Genomic DNA, 24,333 nt, shown 5'->3' with positions numbered 1-24,333 from the left:
TTTTTTTTTAAATTTGGTAGTCTGCTGAAAAATGACAACTTCATGTATGTTAAGAACGGGTAATCCACATTGAAATATCATCATTGCATGCATGTTAGAGGGACAATAGGACATTCAAAACAAAATACCTTTACATTTCTATTTTATATACCTTTTCACAGTTTTGAATCTTGTTAAAATCCTGTTTGAAGCTTCATGAAGCAGTGTCATTATTTTCAGAGGCCACTAGATGGCGGTCTATGCAGTATTTTCCTTAGTTTTGAACAGCTGTTCTAATTAAACGTCACATCATTTTTTATCTAACGGGGCCACCTACTGACCTAAACAACATCACACTGTATCATGAAGCTTCATCAGCCCATCACTAGTATAATAAAACCAACCGGTCGTTCTCTTAACACATTATTGTGTCTCTTGGCAACTACATTTTCACCGTCGGACTTTCTTTTTGTATACGACGGAATTATGTTTTCACTAAATAAAAAGAACAATAAATAACCTACTTCCTGTAGATATTGAGAGTTTTGCAGTAAATCTTTGAGTCGAACGATTTATTCTCACACCTAGCAAAGGCTGACGCCGGACAGGAATAAACCTCGGCGGCGTCTCCCACCTCCCGACAACATCCGCCAGTCGACGTCTTACTCCCGCAGCTTGAGACGTTGCCAAATATGCCACTTTTTTTTTTTCTTTTTTTTTTGACATTGTGACAATTTCCGGCACTTCACTCGTGTATTTCCTGGCTCTCTAATCAGAATTCTATTTTGTATGTGAAAAGTGTCTCCATTCAGCCTCGGCATTAACAACCCTCCTCTGTGATAATGTGGATGCTCGGGGCCACAGGCCACCAGCTGCATCCACTTGTCGCTCTTTGCTACAGATGCCCTGTCTGTCTGCGGCGGCGAATGAAACCCATGGACTTAATTGGCACTTATTGTGCAAAAAAAAAAAAAAAAGAAGATTTCACGTTTACACATGCCTCTTCCAATTCCTTAACTCGGTTTAATTTCATCTGCTAACAGCAATCTGTGTATTTTAAAGTGATTTTCAATGGAAAGCTTCTGTCTCTTTTTTTGTAATTTATGTATACGAGCCGGTGTATGGAGGACCGGGGCCGGGGTTTATTTGTATAAACCCCAATATTCTGAGGTGATTTGTCAAATCCGCGGTGTTTTTTTCCCCCGCGCATCATTTTAGTTTCTCAAACAAATCAAATGAAAAGAACTCAATTATAACGGATCAATAATTCAGCGTTCTCAATTATTCTTTAATTGTAGGAAGCAATATCAGCCAATCTTATTGTGAGCGAGTGTGTGTGTGTGTGTGTGTGTAGGTGTTGTTGCTCAGCCGAGCTTTGCCTGATTGTTTAGATAAGATTAGTGCTGTGTATCAAGAAAAAAAAAAAAAAAAGATCAGGCAATGTCACACAAGCCTCAGATCGCCAGGAAGTGACACATAGAGACACACACACACACACACTTAATGACACAAACACACAACATAAAGCCAAATGCTGCCACTAAAATTTGCATGGTGCTCAGTAATGCATTAGTGAACATCACTTGGCAATCTGTTCATACGGGCTTAATTGGATTTTAATACTGCCTCTGATCTTGTTTTCTAATTAACGGCGGTGGCTGGCAACCAAGCAGAACCATGCACCCGGCAACACCTTTGATCCCGACCATATGGAGTTCCTCCAAAGCACGCTGGGGATGTGAAAATCCCTCACCTAGACGTGGGCGCAACAACAGGCCCCTTCCGAATCAAAATGGATGGGGTGGGGGGGTGAGGAGAATGGAAGGAGGGTGGAGAATGGAGGAATGTGGCACATGGAGGAAGGAGGGGTGTTGAAGGAGTAACGGGTGGCGAGGTGGCGGTGGGCAGCGGCATGTGTCTTCCACGCATCCCCCAGGAATTGTTATTGATTAATTTCTCTCACGATCAGTTGTGACCACGGATACATAAAACATGAGGGGTGGGTTGAGGGGGGTGGTGGTGTTGGGGGGGGTGTTTGATCCGCCCCCTACACCTGATCGTCCTCGCCACTTCCCCGACACCGATCGCTCCCCTAATCTGTTTACTTCCCTCCTTGTGGACACCAGGGTTTTTCTTACTTTTTTGATCAAGGGCTGCCAAAAAACTGGTGTCCTTTTCTTACCCTTGCCTTTTTTTTTCTTGGCTGACATCTCCTGGCTGGATGTGGCTCTTTAACTCCGCATCTGCGAAGCCGCTGGGCCCCGAAAAACACGGAGATTTATGTTCGCGCCGCACCTGCTACCGCCGGCCGCCCGTGACCAACGCAAATGACCAAAGATAATCAAATGGAGGGGGTTGAATTAATCGATTAATCGTCATTAATTGATTGAAATAAGAGCTTTAATGTCGTTAAAGTAACTTTTGATTTCAAACTTAAATACTTCTAGTCTTCACTAGTTTGTTGCCTGGTTTTGTTATGAGCTATGAGCAATCCCTTGGTCAATGTGACAAAAAGTAAATAACCAAAGTGCGATACAAAATCAGCGCAAAACTATTGTAAACGATGGATGGATGGATGGATGGATGGATGGATGGATGGATGGATATAAAAGGATAGATAGATCCAAGGTAGATGGACAGAAGAATAGATGAATAGAAGGTAGATGATAAAAGGATAGATAGATAGATAGATAGATAGATAGATAGATAGATAGATAGATAGATAGATAGATAGATAGATAGATTGATAGATAGATAGATAGATAGATAGATAGATAGATAGATAGATAGATAGATAGATAGATAGATAGATAGATAGATAGATAGATAGATAGATAGATAGATAGATAGATAGATAGATAGATAGATAGATAGATAGATAGATAGATAGATAGATAGATAGATAGATAGATAGATAGATAGATAGATAGATAGATAGATAGATTTAAAGTGGTTGCACATGCATAATTGTTGCCCTACTTTTTAATCAATTTTTGAGGAAGCTATTGCTGTGCTGGCAAACGTTTGGCGAAGTCACCTGGTTTCATTCCGTCCTCAAGTGAGTTAGTTCAGTCGTGTTGTTCTTTTTTTTTATTATTGTGTCATTCTCTCCCTATTTTATTTTGGTGGAGGGTTTCCTGTCTGTGTGTGTGCACTTTGTCTACCTTGTCTGTTTCTTTCTTTATTGCCTAAATGTTTGCACCTTTTTGTTAGTATTTATTTTGTGTCTTTTTTTGTTTTGTCCTGGAGAAGCAACGATAAATCCAAGAAACTTTGATCTTTTCGGCCCGAACGTGAGTTCTCTATAGGAACATAAACCAAAAGTAAAAACATTTATTTAACTAAAACGTTTCATAAACATATTTTGTTTATTTAATTTCATCCCATGGCTGGTGTGATGAGGCAATATATTCTAATGTTTTAATTATTTCCCTTCTTTTTCTTGTCCAATGTTTCTATGTGAAAATGTATTAAAATTAATAGTTTTTTGAAATCAGGACGTCATATTTGATGAAGAGAAAAAGAGCTTGTCTCGCTGTTGTACCTTATATTTTAAACTATATCTAAACAAGACCTTGGCAAGCCTTTCTGGGCTATGCGATTAATTGCGATTAATTGCAATTAATTAAGATTAATTGCGATTCATTAGTTGGTGTGTTGCTATTCTTGTGCGTCTGGTGAATCCATCATTTTAAACGTGTTAACTTACAGCCCTTTATATTAGTGATGATCTGATGAAGCTTCATGAAGCAGTGTCGTGTTCTTTAGAAGTCACTAGGTGGCGCCATTATTTTTTTTAAATAATGTGATGTTTCATTAGAACAGCTGCTTAAAAAATGAGACCGCCATCTAGTGGTCCCTAAAAATAACGACTGTTTCATGAAGCTTCATCAGACTTTTTTTTTTTAATTGTACATCAATCTTTTGATCCACTGAAGTTATGATTTAAAAAGAAAAGTTGAGGTCATTTTAAAGTGATGTTAAAATCGATTAATTGTCGCTACAAACCACAAAATAATTGCATTTAAACGCCTTAAATTTTCCCCGTCGAGGTTTTGTCTTTGTGTCTGAGACGAGCGTCTCCAGCGCGTTGCCTGATCTCACCCAATTTCAGGGATTTGATCGGAGCCAATAGACCCAGACTGGCCCGTGACAAGCAGTCGATGATGAACGAATAAATGAATTTAGATGGAGCTGATAATGTCATCTGTCACTGGAGCCAGTTTCTTGTCGCTCTTTCAAAATGTTTGTTGTGTTTTCATAATAAGTTTATTGCCACTGCCTTGAGGATCCTGACAGCACCCGGCGCTCGTCAAACGCCCGGGGTTTTGAAAAGGGAAGCGTGGACGAGGAGAAACGCCCTCACGTATTCAGAACGTTCTTCTCACTCAATAGGTTTTGTCCCGTTTACACTGCGAGCGAAGCGATTTGAGGGAAGATTGATCACTTATCAAAAAGCTTAGAAAGATTTTTTAAAATATTTGTTGAGTTTTATCTAAACACATTTAGGATTTTTGAGTTTTATATCCATTCTTAACATACAGTATCTTCATTTGTTGGCGACTTTAATTTTGTTTAAATATGCGTTTTCACTGTTTGCGTCGTCAAATAAACGTCGCTCTTTATCCTCGGTTAAACTCGCATTTGTGGACTTTGCTCGAATTTCATTTGACTCGCAAACCTTCTGTCATCATATGTAAGTTTGTGCTTTTCCCAGAACAGGACGTCTCGTTAAAAACCCGCTTTCAACAAAGTGTTTTCAAGGTCATAAATTAGGTGCGACAAGATCGTTTCAGTGAAAATATGTTCAATTTTTTATTTTTTTTGGCAAGAACTGCTTTAGATTCACATTAAAAGTTATCATTACAATTTTAATTTGATATAAAATACACATTTTGAACAGTATATATCAATAGTGGGCAATTAAATCCCCTCTGGGTCAAGGAAAAAAAACGACAAAAAAAACTAAAATATAACATTTACCATTCATTCAAAAATTGTTTTTCAAAATATGTTCTCATCTTTCACTTAAATCACTAATAGTGCCAAGAAAAACAAAATTCCAAACAATGAGGGATATACTAGTGATGTGCTGATGAAGCTTCATGAAACAGTGTCATGTTGTTTAGAGGTCAGTAGGTGGCGCCATTAGCTGAAAAATGATCTGTTTTATAAGAACAGCTGTTTAAAACAAAGGAAAATGGTCCCGAGACCGCCATCTAGTGGACTCTGAAAATAATGACACTGCTTCATGAAGCTTCATTAGACCATCACTAGGATATAAATGTAGGTATTTATACAAGATGAAATTGTTAAATGTAGGAATAATTTTCTATACGTTCTACTTTGACAAGTCCTGGTCAAGGTGCTCCATCGATGCGGCCTGCATGAGATAAAGATAATAATGTGGTTTTCTTGGTGATATCTTGATCTTTTTAGTATGTATATATATATATATATATATATATATTATATTAGTATTTTTTATTTTATTTTTATTTTTTTAATTTATCGTTTAAGCGCTTTGTAACCCTGGTCTAGAAAAGCGCTCTATAAATATAAATGACTTACTAACTTACTTGCCATTTAACTTTATCCCTAGTCTATCTTTACATATACTGTAACTTCTTAAAGAATAGAGTATTTACAATATTTTAAAATGAAATTGGTTAAAATATATATATATACAATCAAACTTACAGTAAAGGTTAATTTTTTTCTCAGGTTTTCCCATCGTTTTTCCTTCTTAGTTTGTTTCCTTTTTTGGCTTGATGGCCCCTTTATAACAGTCCTAGTACATAATGTAGCCTCCAAGTAAATTAAATACATCTGCTTAAGAAATATCTGGTAAAACACACTCATTTCCACATCATCAAATATGGCAATATAATTTAAAATAAAATAAAAAATAATAAAATGTGGATGTGTTATTTTCACATAGTTGACAATAGAAGCTAATATTCCGTGGCCTTCTCCCTCTCTAAGTGGAGAGTGAGGTTTCGGGCCTAAAAGTCTCCTCGGAATAATGTGTTTTTTTTGTACGCTGGTTGTTTGCCCTTCACGGTGCAATTACGAGTACAATGTGTACCTACTCTTTTGAAGAGGATTGTGACATATAATGTCCTGGCTGATGAGTTGGAATGCATTAAGACTCAAACGGGGGACTATGTTGAAGGCCTGAAGACCTTGTCTTTCTTTGATACAAATTAAGTATTTTATGTCAAAAGAGAAAATAAAGAAAGAGGGACAAAAACATTTGCCCACCTAAAATTATCCAACCGTCCTTGCGACCTGAGCATGTGGCAAAGTTTCCCTCGGTTCTATCAAGCACTTATTGAATGTTTTGCTACTTCAAGCTGCATGTTTGTGAGGCTTTTTTCTTTGAACTTAATGGATAGCAGTTCTTCAGCGTGGCCTTAGATGCTGTTACAGGCGGATGAAACTGAATAACACCATTCATGTTAAATACTCGATGCAGGGATCCTTGCCATGATCGTTCTCAAGAGTCAAGGGAGAAGCAACAAATGCTGTTATTGATTACAGCAGATTTTTTTAATTTTTTTTTAAATGTACCAAATAAAAATGTCACAGAACAAACAGTAAAAGTTATGATATATGGCTGATTATTTAAAGAATGGAGCACATTTGAGCAAAACTGCTGCCAAAAGAGTTTAAAACTAGGTTTTAAATAGCTGTTCTAGTGAAATATCACATCATGTTTCAACTCATGGCGCCACCTACTGACCTTTAAACAACATGACATTGTTTCATGAAGCTTCATTTGCCCATTTCTACAATGTAGGCTTTTTCAGCGACGGTAGAGGAGAAAATGTCATTGTTTTTTTCTGATTTGTCAAACAAAGGAAATTAAAGTAAGTATCTCTTGGCATGTTTTGATTAGGTATGAATGTGTAATTGCTCGTTCGTGGCTGCTGGGATTGCTTAAAGGAATCAGAAAAGGCTTTCTTACTAGCTGTGTCATAAAAGCTTTTTGCAAAAAACAGAACATGCATTAATAAATTCCAACAAAATTTAAACACATTTTAAAAAATAGGATAAGGTAAGGTGCAACTCTAAATCTGAAAATGTGTTGACATCTTTGTCAAAACTGACCATAAACAATGTATGTTTATTACTTTTTAAGTTGGTGGAATAGGCTCCATTCCAATCGCAACCCCACTTGGGATAAAGTGATGTAACAATTATAAAAAATACAATTTTATTTCGTTTTTGACCTAAGGCATAACTTTCTTTTTTTCTTCCTTACATTTATTAACACAAATAATTAATTTTTACCTAATTCTTTAGCAATCAATTCAATACAACTTTTTTTTTAATTGTCCCTTAAATTAAAATGATTGTTTCCAAAGGTTTGCACAATGTTTGGGTCTATTTTTCTTTGCCCCCGTTGACTATTTGGTTGTACGTTCCTGGACAATACTGTCGGTATATAAAGTGGCCCTTTAGAAAAACCAAATCATCCTTGATATAGATAAGCTGAATGTATGACAATATTAAAGAAGGAGAATCAAAATGAATGGAGATGAGCTGCTTGTCAGAGGTCTGCGATCTCTCTATCTCTATTTTAATTAAGAATTTATTAATATATAAATAAAGCCCAAAACTTAGCATGTTTTTTCTTTTACGTTGAAACCTAACTTTTAAAATTGTTCAATTATAATATAGAAAATTAAAAAATTGGATATTACTATTGGATTAACGTTACTATTTATTGTTTTGAGAGTCTAACCGACAAAATAACATTTTTCATAGAGTTTAAATATTGAACGAGTTAAACATATTCAATTCAGTTGTTTAACATTTAAATTAGGAGACTATTAATACTATTTTAAATGTGCCTCTGGGATCCAACGCATTTATACATTCTCACAAACTTGAGTTTCAACGTGTGGTTTTTCAACTGTTTTAAGCAAAAGGGTTCTTGTTTTGTAACGTTCTGTACAGGTGAGTTTCAGGGACAGCGTTCAAACAAAACCCTGCATTAATGAGACCTGGAAAAACAGTCCTTCTCACACGAATGAGTGTGTGCATCATACACATTGCAACGTCCAAAGTGCTGCACACGCCCAATGTACTTAGCCAAAAGTGATTCTGGCACCGATTCAACGCACTGAAAACAAGTCTTATCAGCAACGCAAACTGTCCCTCGGGACAAAAAGTGATCAACAGATCAACGTCAGTGGAATACCTGGGCAAGTTACCTCGCTCGAGGACTCAGGCATCCGATTGAGTTGCTCAATCAACAGCATGAGAAGTGGTTATAGAAACATGTATTTAAGTCGCTTGATTTATCGTACGGTGGATTTTTTAGGAATGGCAGAAACTACAATCGCTTGTAAACAACGCTATTATGTAATGTAAACCTGAATATCATTGCAGAACTCATGACACGGATCGTGAAGAAAGGTCTCATTAGTTCAAAGACCTCATCTTACATTTCAATCGGCCGACATGTTTCAAGTCCGACCAACCTCGAAGTGCCTTCTTGCACTATACAAGTAAAATTTTAATGCATTTACCTATACTTTTGTTTCTGCCTTTCGTGTCCTTTGCCCCCCTGATGGATAATAATAACCGGCTCGAGCCAATCGAACAAATCAACCACTCCTGGAGACTTTTCTTTAGCTCCCCGGTTCCAGTCCGTGGTGTCAGATTGTTATTCCATTGCTGGTAACGTTGACCTCCAAATGTGTTGTCCCTGGTGCTGGATTCTACCCATGAGTGGGATTGTGATTCTGTTATCTGTGTGGTTTTCCTTCCTGGTTCGGTTCGGCTTTTGTTCTTCCTTTTCACAAAGATTTTTCGCTTTTCGGTATAAAATGGAAGCAAGGGAAGCTGGAATTGGAGAAGGTCGTCTCTATTCTTTATTTTATAGAGTTCGCTGGTCACCATATGCACTTCTGTCCATATAGCTCCAGGTCTGGAAGTAGAAAGTACTATTTAAGAAAACTGTTTTTAAAGGTTGTTAGGTATATGGTTGTTAGTTTACAGGTTTTTAATACAATCATTTATTCCGTCTACATAGCCTAGTGCTTATCCAAGCAGCGAGATGACTCTAAACAACCTCCCTAGAAACCTTTGTCGGCCTTTAGGGAAGCGCCACCAGGACACCTGTGTGGCTTAATCTCAACAGATAGTTGTGGCTCTCTCCCATGGCCTCCTCCCAGTTAAACAAACCCAAGACATCTCACCAGAGAGGCTTCCAGAAGGCATTCTGACAAGATGCCAGAGACACCACAACTGGCTGTATGTGGAGGAGCAGCTGTTTTTCCTCGGATGAGTACTACTCACGGATGACTGAGCCGCTCACTTTATTGCTAAGGGACAGTCCCTTTACCCTTCCGAGAACACTCCGTTTGGTTGCTACAGTTGGTTCTGTTAGTTTCACTTTACACAAAACACATTCATGTTAGTATCCCTTTGTGTTGTCCACAAGGTATGAGGGTTACTGATGTGTCTCAAATCGCATACTTGCATACTCAAAGTTAGTATTATTAGAGCATAAGTGCGTCTCAAATCTTAGTATGCGAAATGTATTGCGCCATGCACACTAAATTGGCGCACTAAAACGCCCACAAAACTGAGTATGGATCGATCTACCCTAAACGGCCGCCATCTTAGTGACGTGGTTAACGGAAGTTACGTCATATATATGCATATATACAGTATATGCATATACTTACAGGTGCATTTTCAGCCAACAGTAGGAGGATGACAGGTCTTCGGTGCTGATACCGGTGTAAATATCTGGCGAATATTTTGTTTCTCATATTTTTCCTTTATTTCTTCTTCCAAACTTGCAAAACAGCAGGTGTCGGCGATAGCGTTCCAACAGCTGGTTGCAACCATCGTTAAATAGTAGTAGAAGAAGGAGCTGTCGCATCATTTCCTGTTAGTGCGTATCGGCAGTGTTTGATTTGAGACATAGTCTGTTGAGAATTTAATTTACTAGTTAGTACGTACACTATCATGATGCATACTAACTTCTAGTATACTAAGTGAAGTATGCGATTTAACACACAGCAAGCAGGTCTTTTTTGGCTGGTCATAACTGCTCCATGACCGGCTGACCCTTTTGCCTAGGAGGTTACGCTTCATTAGCTATTTTGTAACCAACACAATCCATACAATTAAAACGGATTTTCATTCATTTTTTAAGGATTTGTTAGAAACATGTTAATGCCCTGGTGATGGAACATGTGGTAGGTGGGGGGATAGAGGTATGTTTTGTTAGTTTTATTAGGATTTGCCTTATTTAATTGGAGAAACACAGCGGGAACCTTAAATAACTTTTGTGCCTTTAATGAATTAAGGTATATGTACTATAGGGCTTCACTATATAGGATTTGTAGATAATGGCATCCCTTCTCAAATTTGGGGCTTGACATACAAACTTGTCCTGGTCTTCCAAACTGACCCTCCTCAATATGCCGATTCTGAGGATGTTTACTTGTACTTTTTTGGCAGGAACACAGATAATTCTACATACCGGAGGAAGGACTGTCAAAAAGAATCTGGTCAAATCAAAAACCATTTTTGTCACAAAGCAATTCACTCCTTTTTTTCTGCCTGCCGTGGAAGAGGAGATTAAGTTGTCAAAACGTGGGTCCTGGTCCAGACTGGTCTTTTGAGTGGATATTCACTCGTCTGATCTTCGGCAGTTGCTAATAGTCACCGCTCAAAGGGTAACGGGGAGAACAGAGGCGGGAGAGGGGTAAGACGGCTTTAGGATCACTTTACCTGGATTCGGCAGAGTGGCGCTGGTGGATTAGTGCCCCGGGCCTCATTGCACGTTAGTCTGCAAACCCCCCCATAACACTCCTGTACAGGTATCAACACACATGTGCTCACATGTTCACTTACAGTGGGCAGTAAACACCCCGAAACCAGTCGAGGTTATTTTCCCATGCACCGTAGCGCTAGTCATCCCAATAATTTGACATGATCTCCCATCATTTAACAGATGTTATTGCAGGGGATAAAGCAAACCGCACTTAATCCAGTTTGTAAAACTTCACCGAAAAAACTGCACAGATTCTTGGCTCCCGCTCAGCTGGGATGCTTCGTAGAAACTTTCTTCGACATCCTAGAGGCTCTTGGAAGTCTGTTCCCGGTCTGATACCGCCGTGTAAGGTCAGTCACTCATCCAGAACCGCTAAACCGTAACCCGTAAAGAAGAAAATACAGGTTGTTCTTGGCAGCGATGGGGGGGAGAGAAAAAAAAAAACCCCGTCACAGCTCCATCCCTCTCGCTGCTTCTCTCCACAGTCGCTACCTGATGACTTCTCCATCCGTTTTAATTGGTAATTATTTTGCGAGGTTTAATGCCTTTATTCAGACTGTCAGTGTGGAGTCAGGAGAGGAGGATTAGGAGCCCCAGGGGGACGAGACACTGGCACGGTCAGGACAGCTCATTTTTACACGGGCAGGGGAGGAGGACAGCTCATCTTTGATCTGGTTGAGGCTTCGCAGGCCAGAGGGGTGACAGCTGCACTTTCTTTAGCCCACATTTGAATTTGAATTCTATCTTAGGATGCAGCGCGCCACGGACTTGGCAGGGCAGTGGGGTAATCTGCTCGGCACAAACGCCCGGGCCTTTTCTTCCTGTGTGCCCTCGCAGAGATTGGAGTAATTAAAGTTAAATGGAATGCATTAAAAACTCACTTGTGCCGAGGCTGTGGCGGCCGTGCCAACAGTGAATGGGCTGGGGCTGTCCTTTTACGCCGCTCTAATCCTGCAGAATATATGTGTGTCCCGTGACTTTGATGCTACACTTCCAAAGCGTCGGAAATGGCTACCAGGGAAGGGCGACAGCTGACTGCTGGCTTTTACCTCAGAAGAACATCTTAGGGAGCAAATTCCGTTGGATTCCGACATTGAATCAAACCGAGAGATTGAATCATGGTCAGTACCACGGGCACGGATCCAGTGCCCGTTTGCCTTTGTGGGCATTGGAATTTAATTTGTCAGCACATCTTGACCTTAAACTAAATCAAAACTCAAAGCCTAAAATATTGTGTTTTTTACTTCCTCTGCACACCTCTCTTGCTAAATAAAATCAATATCTCTAAACAACTTTTGTTGTGTTTTCTCTAGAAAAAGGCCACCAACTGAGTGCAAAAACTTTTTTTCTAATATAGGACAGGTCTTTCTTTATTCAGGTGTTTCCACTAACAGTTTTTTGATTGGATGGTGTTCTTCCAAGGCTAATGTAAAAACATATTTTTGATCCCTAATGTCGCAAACTTTACCTTCATGTGACATTTCTTTTTTTTGTTCTTCGCCATTGTTACATTCATTAATACAAGTAAACATTGAGGTTAGCATACTTTCGCTTAAAAACTAATCAGGGTAAGCTGTACCTTACTGTCTTTGAAAAGCTCTGATCGTGGTCCCGGTCTTGGTTTTTGGTGGTCTTGACAATAAAAGCAAAAGAAATCTAACCTTAACACACAAATGTATACGTGGGACAGTTTTCTCTTCATTCCGCCGTCTTTGAAGCATCAGTCCTTCTGTTCTTTGTGTTACAATCGGCTTCACACTTTGATTCGTGGGTGTTATAATGAGACGGAATACTGACGTCAATGTATTCTTATAAAATACAGTGTATATTTCATGTCCAGCTTTGAAGTGTTTTCTGTAAACCATTTGCATTTCAATGCATACGTCGTGACGTGAGTATTTTTTTTTTTTTAATTAAAGTTCCGAATGAGGTTTTACTAAATCAATAGTATCATTGGCTTTCGATCACAATCTTCATATCACAGGGTTGCTGAAGCATTAGGTAAATACCGTTTTAATTAATGTAAATTCAAATAGAGGACAAGCACTTCAGCGTTGTACATTTTCCTTATTGACATCACGCCTTAAAACCTGACGTGGCCTCTTGTTTGTTTGCTGCGTTCAAAACTATGGCCTAGTTGTATCTTCATCACTATTTCAATGACTGTATATGGAATTGGAATCATGTTGCTTTACTTACAAATACTGTTTTGTCATATAAAATGAAAGGTGTTTTGTTGTGTTGCAGAGGCAGAATTAATAAAAAATTATCACCTAATGCTGAGTCAGCAACTTGATATAACAATAATCGAAGGTCAGTGATGCTACCACACCCATTATTTTGCATGCTCAGAAAAACTGACAAAGGAATTTTGGTTGACTTGACTGACAAGTGAGCGTGCATAAGCTGCCGTAGCCTCAAGATAAATGGACGGGTTTCTATAGCCTGATCATAAGTCAACTCGTCCGGGTCTGATAAACTGGATCAGTGTATTTCTAAGATGGCCGCAACCTTGGACTGGCATCATAACCCGTGGTTAATACTGTCAGTACAAATCCGGGAACATTTTGATTTGCTATGGTTTATGGCAAACAGATTCAGACCAACAGGTACTGCATAATAGTGTCAGTTTCGATGTATAAATGTGTTGTTTCTTCGAGTATCAAAACATTGATTTTATGAAGGATGAAGAGGAAACATTGTGTACATTCATAGTAATAGTAGTTATAGTAATAGTATAGTAATAATTAGGATGTTTTTATCTTCCACGATGTACAATTACTTCATACATGACACATATTTAACCTGTAATAAACTTGGAGCATCCAAATAGAACCACCGTTTTACAAACACTTAATACACTGATCAACACAAACATGTTTTCCTCTAAAAGGACATGCTGGCCAACAAAAACCTTTCCCTGGAATGTATAAATGTTCATAATGATGTTAACAGATAATATAAGTTAGAATAGATGGAATATACATGAATTATAATTTCTTATCTACATTATCGCTTTTATATATATATATTTATGTATGTTTATATATATGTATATATTTCCCGGATCGTGTACTGACAGATACTACATGTATATTTTATACATGTCTATACATACAAGTCAATCCTCTATCAGTTGGGTAATACCATCAGGTTAACATCTGCATCATGTCACATATTGTACCTAAAATAACACAATCGTAGCTACAAGCTTCTGATCTACAAGTTATCTTTATTTTTCGGTCTATTAGTCCTTATCTCAAAAGGTTTATTAATGATAATAAAGGACTTATTTACATGTGTATATTAGCCTGTTATCAATTATAGTAAATAACCTATTTAAATGTGTGTATTAGCCTATTATTAATCATAATAAAGTACTTATTCAAATGTGTATATTTGCCTGTTATTCATTATAATAAAGTACTTATTCACATATGTATATTAGCCTGTTATTAATGATGATAAAGTACTTATTCACATGTTTATATTAGGCTGTTATTAAAGATAATACAGTACTTATTCACATGAGTATATAAGCCTGTTATTCATGATAATAAAGTACTTATTCACATGTGTATATTAGCCTGTTAATGATAATAAAGTACTTATTTACATGTGTATATTAGCCTGTTATTAATGATGATAAAGTACTTATTCACATGTTTATATTAGCCTGTTATTAATGATAATAAAGTACTTATTCACATGAGTATATTAGCCTTTTATTCATGATAATAAAGTACTTATTCACATGAGTATATTAGCCTTTTATTCATGATAATAAAGTACTTATTCACATGTTTATATTAGCCTGTTATTAATGAAAATAAAGTACTTATTCACATGTTTATATTAGCCTGTTATTAATGATAATAAAGAACCTATTCAAGTGTGTTTAATAGCCTGTTATTAAAAGCCAAACTGCTTAACACTAAGTTACGTATTCACTCATACATACACATAAAATCACACACTGATGGGAGTAGGCTGCGATGCAGCTCAACCATCAGGACCAATCAGGATAAAGTGTCTTGCTCAGGGACACAACGCCACAATCTCGTCCGGAGCTGTGATTGAACCTGAAACCTCTCAGGCCACAAGTCAACCACTCTACTGTCTAAGCTATGACGCCGCTATGAAAGTGGGAAATGTTACTTGTATTTTAGAACACATTGTTTTCACTTCTAAAATGTTATTTGTAATTCAGTGACATTGATGATCACGACAAGATTTCAACGATCTACGATGAATATATTCAGCCCAAGTGAGAGAAGTGATCCGAACACTCGACTTTGAAAGTTTGATCAATGGAATTATCCGGTACACTGACAAGGGAAGCGACATTAAGATGATACAGAGCGTAAGACTGAGTCCTAATGGTCACGAGTGTGTGTGTGTGTGGGGGAACAGAGAAGGGAAGCATCTGCTCATCACCTCCACGTCAAACAAACAAATAAATCAGGCCGTGAGTTAATAACAGCTTCGCAAAGTTTGTTGTCTAGCCACGAGTGTCATTCCGCTCTCGTATACTGAAGAATGACTGCAGTGACCTGGTCTGTCACTCCAAATCTTAATGATGCCTCATTGTGTTCCAGCGAAATAATCTGGACTGAACAAGACTTTCAACTTCCATTGCCAAAAAGGGTACGAGGCACAGATGCAGCTGTACATTTAAGATGGCCGCTCCCAGTTTCGGGCTAGTGTACGCGGACAGTAATTGCACGAACGTAGCCAGAGGCTCTCGGAGAAAGAGAGACCTGCACTTTAAGGTGAACGTCAAAAGACGAGCAGGTCGTCTTTCATGGCAAAGGAATGTGGACAGAGAGACAAAAGGTGGGCAGGCTCGGAAAATTAACAAGACGACCTGAATGTCGGGGCTTTGATATGGTCGTCGGGTAGATGAGGAAAAACAGTTTAAGCGAAAATTAACTCATTAACAGAGTCATCAGAGGAAAACACTTTTAATCAGATTTCTCAGGTTACCCAAGACATCGGCCTGAGCCAGCAATCTGGTGTTACGTTCCCACGCTTCACAGTACAAGATGACGGTCGAGATCAAGCAGAGGTTTGTTGCTTTATATTTCCATATATATATATGGTGGTAAGTAACAGTTTTGCGATCTCATTCATGATAGATCAATTAACGCTAGTAAACAAATTCCAATCTTTTTTTATGCATGAAGTATAATTTTCGGCCAATGTTGTAAACTATCGTAGCACATGTTTTTTTTGGAATTCCATTTTCATATCAATGGCAAAATTAAATTAACAATTGCATTCAAAGTTAGGAAAGCACTGCAAGAATGCAAACCAATGCCAAGGGCCTCATTTTGCATTAGACTAAAAAGAAGGCCCACGATCTTATGAAAAACCCTTTCAGAATTAGAAACTTTTATTGCAGTTTTTATTTATTAATTTAGGATTTTTTTGCAAGAGTTAAACGTTAAAAACGTTTTTGTTTTTTTACATTTAATTATTTTTAAAATATTGTATCTATTTGTTCAATCGCTTACCTTTAGCTCTACTTCTGAACAAATAAACAGTAAAAACACATTTTTGTCAACACAGCACACATAGCACTAATTCTGAATTTCTATTTAAATATGTAAGCTTTACTTTTCTCTAACAAATTATGTTTCCATTAATAGCCGTACACCAAAACAAAAGTACATTTAATGCAAATTTGGATCCGGATATTTGGAACTGAAGAATGATGCAAAGAAATCAATAAACTAAAACGCAAAATGTGTTACTTTAATTCTTAAAAAATTAAAACAACTATAAACTCAAACACACTTTTTCATTAGTATCTAGATAAACCAGTTCCACAGTCACACTTTTACAGTTTATATCTACATATGGACACACAAAAACTATTTTTCTTTTCCTTAGAAGTACTATTTATAAGCATAATGGACAATTATTGCATGTATCATCAAAAGTTATTTAAATGGAAAGATTTATGCAAAATATAACTATAAAATGTAATAACTAAATGTTTTAAAGAAAAATAAATAAACACAACGACAAAGCAACTAATAAAACAATAAAAATAATAATCATAATCCTTTCATAATGAATACAAAATACTAATAACGTTAATGTACTAGTAATGTTTTGCTTTTACTGCAAAAACTCACAAAACAATGTACAAATTGTTACAATCTTTTAAGGGGTTGAATAACTACAAGAAAGTACAAACTATTTATTTGAACTAGCACTTTTATTAGGTATGTTTAGAGCTTAACATGTAATTCACATGGACAGTATTTAAGTTGCCTGCTGTTAAGTAGGCTTATCCTTCGTCTTAGACTGATTAGTACTAGAAAAATACACACAAAAAAACCCCACTATACCACAGTCAAAGACATGGCGGATGAAATAAATATAAACCATAACATGATTCCTCTTTCTTTCCTTCCATAATCCCCAGCATGAAATACAGTAATGCTTCTTCATACGTGGGAGACTCAGTTAAATCCTGGTCAAATGCTGGCATAAATATTCATGATGTGTGTTGTTGGAGCTTCATCGCTGACACTGTTTATCTTTGTGATCAACATACCTGTTTGCACTTTTGCTAAATGGATCGCTCCCTGTACTTAACTCTAATAAGAAACAATGTCAGCCTTTGTTTGTCAACACACACGAACTAATGCTGTTTACAGGAAGTCGGGTGACGATTATTTGTCCTTGGGTTCATACTTCTAAATGGCGAGGTACATACCGGTACAGGTAAAATCACATTTAAAATGATAGTTGACCGAAAATTTAAATTTCAGTTATTCTCTACTCACCCTCACGTTGATTATGGGTTGGTATTATTTTTAGAGTAATCTGTGTCTTTTTGGAGTTATAGGCAACAATGTATGTCCGTAGGACTGTCGCAAATGGGGCGCACTTTTCTTTGTCCAAAAATACCCACCAAAATACATCCATACTGCTCATGTGTAATGTCCATCTTGTACTGAAGACCTGATATTAAAAAATAGTCTATATTTTAAGCTTATTTGTAGTAGAAGCTAACGGCTAACACGTTTTATATAGCGCAAGCTCCCAGTATAGACAGTGGACACTTTTATGTTTCCTGTCCGTGTAGCATGTTAGCATGTTAGCCTTTTAGCGATTGCTAAAAACAATCGTAAAATATAGATCTCTTTTTGAGGCTTCAATACAAGATGGACATTACAGACGGTTACCATGGAGGTGTTTCGAAGTGTTTCTTTTCGTACGAAGAAATTGACATTTTTGCCTATAGCTCAAAAAAAAATAAAACCCCTAAGTCAATATGATGCCTTTAACAGTTTTAAGTGACACCGGGGCCACTTAATCAGATCAGGAAGTCTCATCGCTGGAGTCATAATTTAAGCGTTTCAGTGGTACGTATATCAGATATAAGGGGGACGAGCGGTGATTGCAATTATTCGCCCATTGTCGCTCATAAACAGGCATCGTCCTCAAGTACGCGTTTCTCTGAAAAGAAAACCCTTTTGAATGACTAATTAAAAAAGCATCCAAATACTTTGGTTTCATATTTCACAGATTTGATTAGTGGTGATTCGTCTCTTCGCCCCCGACAGACGCTTGATGTTGCCGAGATAAAGGGTTTTCGCTTTTGGCTGGGAATGCCCTATTATTCGCGGGCAGGCGTTTGAGAGCGCGTTTCATTAGATGTGTGAAGGGCCTCTAAGGTCTAAGAATGCACTTTAATAGATACCTGTCAAATGTAATTAACTATGTTTTTCCTATATCATACGCTTTTTTTTCCTCGTCGCCTCCAGCCAGCGGCTTCGCAACTCCTGTTTGTGTGCGAGTACACATGCATTCGTACGCGTGAGAGACAAGAGTCTGTCTCAGCGCCTTTTGCCACCCAGCGATTGGAGACAGTTTTAATTGCGGCATGACAACCACAAGAAAGGACCAGAAGCCCCATAAAAGCCAATGCAAGCTGGCAGCCGTCCCACAGTGGAAAGCTAGCCATGCCATAATTACAGGTAAAAAGACCTCTAGCACTGCGGCTCAGCGCCGTGTTTATTTGACACCAATCATGCAACTATGCAGGTATCCCAACAATAATGTGCTCTGTCCCAACAGGACCGGAACGCCTTCCCTCAAAGACTTGGACATCACCGGCAATCATGGAAAACGTCTCTGTGGTTTTCGGAATCCTCGCTGGAACATTAAAGCCGGCGCAGACACCTTGATTCCGAGAAGCTTAAATGAATTCAGGATGGGCGAAGGGAGAATTTTTTTGTTTTTTTTGCGTGGCATCAATAATGGACTTCACATGACTCACTTCTGTCTCCAGCGGGCAGGTTGCAGTGAGATCCACGTTGTTACTGGAATTAAACACACCTTAGTGACGTCGTTGAAACCGTGGAAGAAGTCATTATGTTGTTTCCTCAATGTTTCCCAAGAAACGTCCATGTGTGCCAAGTGTAGTTTATAAATGATCTGATACCTTGTAAGCTGGCTAATCATGTGAAGACAACCTATTATTAATGGTTTATCTAGACGCTCTGCAGGAACTAGTGGGCGCTAGACACTAGAAACGGCATCATTGCCAAGACAGTAATAGTTACACAATGTGGTAAATCAAGAACAAAATTATTTCAAACCATTTTGAAATAAAAAAAAAAAATCTTCCTGATTTGTCTGAAGTTACACACTGGGACCTCTCACAAGATGTAGCATCAGTAGCCTTGTAGCTTCCAAAACAATAATTAAAATACAGACTTGTTTAATTTATTTCTGAACAATTTCTCTTGTCTAAACTTTAAAATAAGATGGAAGTTATTGACGAGGAGTATTAAAGCATTTGGATGTTTTTAAGTTTGTCATTTTGGACGAAGATAATTGAGCCCCGGTTGCTACGTTAGCATTGACGTACATTTTTGCCTTAAACTATCCCTTGAACTATCCCTTTAGGTAAGAAAAAAATAGGTATGACTTCAATTCAAATGAGCAAGTATTTGTATATAACTTCGAAAACCAAATAACCCAATAAAAGAAAACTCAAAAAAAGAGGGGGAGGAGAGAAGAGAGTAAACTCTGGTGGATTAACAGCCATTATTGGATGGATCGGCTTTAACATGGAGGCCCATACTTTCCTCACCCTAGCTACATTGTCCAGCTCTTCACTGGGGACCCCAAGGCGTACTCAGACCAGCTGAGAGACGTAGCGTGACCTCATGATCTCCTACTGATGGGACATGCCCTCAACACCTCTCCAGGGAGGCGACCTTTGAGGCATCCAAATACCCAAGACACCTCAACTGGCTCCTCTCAACGTTCCTTCTCTCCCTATCTATAAGATATGCTTTGAATTTCATCAAAATTGTCTGATGTTTGAATTTTAATGGGGGTCTTCTTCCCCACTTTTGGTCCCTTTTACTTGACCTCATCTAGTAGTTTGGAGGCTATAAGGCATTAAATAAGGCGGACAGACAGACTTACTATTCTATATAAAAAGATAATTAAATGATTAGTATCTGAGAACACCTTACAACTGCATACACAGACACAATTTTTTTCTTATTTGCATCCTTCAACCAAAACTAGATGCTGGAGATAAACATGTCTACCTTGTTAGAAGCATCCACCATTACTGTGTGGTATTCTGCTGCAGTCGCTGACCATGTTTCAAAGTAGGTGATCCAAACTAAAGTATTCAGCAATTGTTTTTGTTTGTATCTTTTAGTTCTGCAAAGGAAATGTCCAAGTGCAACAAACTATCAAAAGTCAGAAACGAAAGAAATACAAAAGTTTTTTTTTCCCACAATAAGAGTCTCAAAAATTGGGTGTAAGAAAAATAAAGTGTTGATAAGAAAACGCACAACTGGATAAAATAACAAAAAAGTAGTCAATAGCTAGGAGAGCAAAAACTCAATGAACGATAAAAGGTTATCGAAAATAGATGAAATCAAAAAACTTTAAAAATAAGGTGGAACTAAGTGGAAACAAGTGGAATAAAAGTGACAAGACATGACAAGATCTTTGTGTATGAGTTGTTATTGCTGCTGTTTCATGCGTTGATCCGTTCAAACTGGGAAAATAAAATGAAAACATAGATCCCTTAAATAAACCAATTCAAATGTGACTTGTTGACAAAATGCTTGTTATTGTTCATTCGACAATGGTTCAGGATTGCCAAGTCAGTGTCATGGTTGACCTAGTTGGTTAAATGCTTTCATCCCCGAGGCACAGGTTTGATTTCTGGCTAGTTCTTTCATTTTTATTTTTTTTTGCCATGAGCCGATGTAATTTTTTTTTTGTTTATTGTTTGGGGTTTTTTTTGGACTGAAACTAGCTCCAAGTGACACTCCCTGGAGGCGCCCCGATACGCCAGTCTTCTATTTTTGTCTGTGAGTTCTCTGAGTGATTTAGTTTACAGGAAGTAAAACATTTCACTTGTACAAAACTTTGTTAGGCATTTTTCAGGTTGAACGATGATATCAGTTTAGTTGATTTGCCGCATCATGGGCAAAATAATTAAGAAAAGTTATAATAAACATAAGATTTTAGGTCTGATAACCATGTCCTGGTTTATTGTGCCTGTTTAAAAAAAGTGTGATATGGCAGTTCTTGCTAAAGCAAATAAAAAATGGAGAAACCAAGTTGCCTATTTTCGGTTATATTAAACTTTACCCTACATAAAAAGCATAAAGTAATAGTTCACCCGAAATTGAAATATTAATAATTTTCTACTCGCCCTCATGTCGACTAAGCGATGGAATTATTTTTGTTAATTTATTCTTTTTTAGAGTTATAGGCAGAATTGTAAGTTAATTTCAATGGCGCTCAGTTCATCTTCATCCTAAAAGGCACTAAAACTTAAAACACACTGTTCGTCTGTAACGTCCATCTTGTATTGAAGCCTCAACATGAGGAATTGTTCAGAAAATAATTAAACAACAACAAAAAATTAAACAACTATCGCTACAGACAAATATCAAAATATACAGAATAATTTAAGTTTAAGTTACGAAAAAAATCCTCTGTCCAAGCTTCCACTCAAAATGAACCTTACAGACAAGCACCTTGAAGGTATTAGGATGTTTTTAAGTTTCTTTTTGGACTAACATAAAGCTAACCTATAGCCTAGCAACGGCCGCTAAAACAAACTTCAAATTTATGTTTATTTTTTTCCGGAAAAATTCCTCATGTCAAACCTTCAATACGAGTCGGACGTTACAGATGAGTACCATGGAGGTATTTGATGTTTTTAAGTGTCTTTTAGGACGAAGATGAAGACAAAGACAACTGAGCTACATTAGCATGGACCTATGTTTTTGTCTATAACTCTAAAAATGAACAGATTACTCTGAAAATGATCCCAACCCTTAGTCGATATGATTGCTTAGTCGAACCTTAAGCTAACTTTAACGTTAGAGACCAGTAGTATGGAGCTATTTTGATGTTTTTAAGGGTGTCTTTTTGGACAAACATAAAGCTAGCCTAGAACCCTAACTTAACAAACTTAAAATCTAGACTTGTATGTTTTTATTAGGAAAAAAATCCTCTGTCCAAGCTTCATTTCATGGACCTTACTGATGAGTACCGTGGAGGTATTTGAAAGTTTTTAAGTTGTTGTTTTGGACGTTTGAACATAAAGCTGGCCTAGCAGCTAGCCTAGCAATGACCGCTAAAAAAAACTTTTTAAAGTTTAAAATATAGACTTGTTTATTTTTTACAGACGTTACAAACATGTACCATTGACGTATTTAGATGTTTTTAAGTGTCTTTTTTGACGAAGATGAAGTCTAACCTAAAGCTAACTTAAATGTTAGAGATGAGTAGTATGGAGGTATTTTGATGTTTTTAAGAATGTATTTTGGATAAACATAAAGCTAGCCTAGAACCCTTACCCTACAAACAAACTTAATATATAGACTTGTATATTTTTTTTAGGAAAACAATCCTCTGTCCAAGCTTAATTTCAAAATGGAAGTTGTTGTTTTGGACTTTTCAACATAAAGCTGGCCTAGCAGCTAGCCTAGCAATGTCCGCTAAAAAACATTCATAGATTTATAGACTTGTTTATTTTCTACAGACGTTACAAAAGAGTACCATGGAGGTATTAAGATGTTTTTAATTGCTTTTTGGACGAAGATGAAGACGAAGTTCCAGTCGCTACATTAGCATGGACTTACGTTTTTGCCTATAACTTAAAAATTAAAAACGTACTCCCAACCTTTGTCAACACGATTGCGAGTAGAGAAAACAAGAAATTAGAATTTTGGGTGAACTATAACTTTAACAACAGGACAAAAGAAATGCATCTACATTTTTACGCGTGACTTACGCCATTAAAGCGTTGCACCAAGACGACGACGTAGAGCATCATCGGTCCGCCATTAGGGAGCAGCGTTGGCACATCGGGAGGCCCGAAAAAACATCTGCGCTTCCCGTTCTAAACAGATGTTCTTTTGTTATTACCATCCAAGTTGGAAAACTCACACAGTCCTGAACACATACAACTTTAATGTATCTTTGATAATCCACGACCAACTGATCGAGAACCCCCCCCCCCCCCCCACCGCCACCGATTGGCCGCGTCAACGGCATGTTAGCGACACATTTACTCGCCATCGGAAAAAAATCCAGACCCGGCACGTAAATCTCACCTCTGTAAGTACTTTATAGGTGCACAATGTGTGTTTTATGTGTTCTTTATGAGTGTGGAAAAGGCCACATCTTGAATGACACTGGCAGAGGGAACAGGGGGGGTTGAAGCAAAAAAAAAAAAAAAAAAATTTTACAGGCTCGTTCTCGACAACACATGCTCGCCCCGCACACAGAATGAGTTTGTGTAAAAAATGCGAGGCGACATGTTTCCTCTCGCCGCGGCTTTAGTCCTTCGCGTGGAGCTGCTCGCTCGATGAGTGTCAAGTCGCCGGCATCCGGGTTGTGTTGATTTACTAGTTGGGTAATGAGTGTCAAGGCAATTGGCTGCTAAAGTGTTGATACAGGCCTCAAGAGAAGGGCAGTGTTCATTATAGTATTGACTTTATGACAGAGATGCCACCAAGTATGTTGTTACTGAGAATGGGGCTTTTTTTTTTTTTTCCGCCAGCTGCAGGGCTTCAGAAGGCAGGAAGAGTGGCTTTTAAAAAACGTGTTTTAGTCACACCAGCGCTTCTGTTTGACTCGAAATAGGGTTTATTTTTTTTGTAATACTTGAAGCTCATGTAATCCATAGATTCCACCACAATAAAACCACATGTAATAGTTGTTATTGTAAAGTTTTAATGATTGTTTCTATGAATGTCATCTGGTCCTTTACATCGGTTTACGATGGTGTCAATCTATGACCTGAGACAATTTTAAATCTATTTTTTTTGGGTGTTAGGAAATATTGCTATGTCTTAACACTGCAATATAATTTACTACGATACTGTATTAATATTCGACAGCCCTGCCTCATTCTTTCTTTTTTAATTTTTGGCTAAAAAAATCCTATTTCACGTTACAATATTTCTTATATGTTTTAAAGTTCAACAAAACATGTGAAATCAATTAGGTTCTATATATTTTAATTAACAATT

Source organism: Callionymus lyra, chromosome 17 (assembly GCF_982586985.1).
Source record: "Callionymus lyra chromosome 17, fCalLyr1.hap1.1, whole genome shotgun sequence".
Taxonomy (NCBI): domain Eukaryota; kingdom Metazoa; phylum Chordata; class Actinopteri; order Syngnathiformes; family Callionymidae; genus Callionymus; species Callionymus lyra.
The sequence above is the reverse complement of the archived record's forward strand: the minus strand, read 5'-3'. Positions refer to the sequence as shown.